This window comes from Apis dorsata, unplaced genomic scaffold, assembly GCF_000469605.1.
Source record: "Apis dorsata unplaced genomic scaffold, Apis dorsata 1.3 scaffold_194, whole genome shotgun sequence".
Lineage (NCBI taxonomy): Eukaryota > Metazoa > Arthropoda > Insecta > Hymenoptera > Apidae > Apis > Apis dorsata.
The window spans coordinates 1,482,854-1,484,629 of NW_006263478.1; the positions used below are offsets into that span (position 1 = coordinate 1,482,854).

General features: G+C 24.4%; 1 long non-coding RNA gene across 1 annotated transcript in view; it reads right to left on the reverse strand.

The window, feature by feature from the left end:
* LOC116185491 overlaps window positions 1-1,763 on the reverse strand; it is a 15,704-nt gene extending 13,941 nt beyond the window's left edge. The window contains exon 1 of the long non-coding RNA XR_004150343.1: window positions 1,485-1,763. This is a non-coding gene — a long non-coding RNA (uncharacterized LOC116185491). The remainder of the gene's footprint in view (window positions 1-1,484) is intronic.
* Window positions 1,764-1,776: the final 13 nt, after the last annotated feature.

Sequence of the window (1,776 nt, forward strand, 5' to 3'; positions counted from 1 at the left end):
TTCGATTCAAAGAATAAGATACAAATTGAAAATCAAGTTTAGTTATAAAATTTTATGATATAGCATAAAAAATAGACTTTGCAAAAATTATTTGATAATTTTAATGATTTTTAATTAAAGATTTTTGTCTGCAGTGAACGTGTTAAAATTGTCAAGACTAGATTCTCTTGAATATTTGTACATTTGTACTTACACTCATCGTAATATAATTTATCATGTAATGTAATCCGTATTACCATAGAATATTTATTTTTAAGAGTATTCATGTATATTGTAATTTCGTGTACATTGTGTATTTATTTCTACGTTATACTAAAGAGTTTTTGTAAAATACTGTAATTAACTTGATCGAAATGAGACGAATTAGAAAGATTCGAATTGAAGAAGGACAGATGGATAGATAAATCGATTGAGCCAAATCATTAATCGTCAAAATTATCATTATATTATCATATAATATCATGATATCATGATGAAGTATTTATTGTGAATATTTCAAATTAGAAATACAATTGTTTTTTTTTTTAAATTTCTAAATTGTGCAAAAATGGATATATCTTCACATAAGATTGGTGCTTTATGCTTGCAAATATTTGCAAAAATCTGTATCATTCCTTTTTTTTTTAAAAATAACTTCTAAATATTGAATTCAAGTTATTACAGATCTTTTGTTATCTAAATTTTTTATAATATAAATAAGAAATATGTACATATATTAAATATTAATAATGAGGCTAGATTAGAGATAAAAAAATTAAAAATAAATAAGAAATAAGAGATATGTACATATTCTTCTCGACAAACAATATTTTTGATCATCATCATTTAATTATTTAATTTAATATTATTTTCCAAATTATTTTTAACGTTTTAAATAATTCAATAGATACGAAATGTTGTCAAAACCCTCTTGAACAATAAGACTGATATTATTAGCAAAATTTTATAAGTGATAAGCTATAAGCTACTTGTAAATAATTTTCATGCAACAAAATAAAAAAATTTAATAGAAACGAAATTTTGCGGAATAAATTTTACAAATTTCATAAATTATTGCACAAGAGGGCGTAGATATACCATAATCTTTCATTCACTATTTGTATCTACTTTTCATTATTAATTAATGAACATTGAAATCATTGAAATCACGCAATTTATGTAGATCTCCATGCAATATTCGACTGCGAGTTCGATGATATTAATAATGAATCTGCGATTGAAATTGTTGATTGTCGTTTGCGTTTTTTACAATTGCAGTAAAACATACTTATGATGGTCATGTGAATTCCAATCATCAAAGGAACTACGTCTATGAATTTGATGAGTTTTATAAGGCGGAGTAATTGAAATGTGAATATTATAACAGATATGTCTGGCGTGTTTCCCTGTAAAAGATATTTGTTAGTCACCTTAATTTGTTTATCGATGTTCGAGAAAGATTGTGATCATGTTATAGCGCACGTTTTTATGTATCGCTATTTAACAAAAGATCGTAACTCATAAATTGATATTTGAACTCTCTCGCACGATAATTTGTCAATTCTAATTTTCTATAATTTATTATTTTCTATATTTACTTCATATATTTCGTTACCAAATCGTTGTTACGAATGAAAATTTGTTTTGCACCGATGAAATTTTTGAAATTATCGATAATATAAGATTAATCGCGCAAGAGGGTTCTATTTATAACAATGAAAAATTAATCGATATTCGATCGTTTTGCTAAAATTTTGCAAAATTTTACGACGACAAAAGATCAAAGTTTTTTTTTTT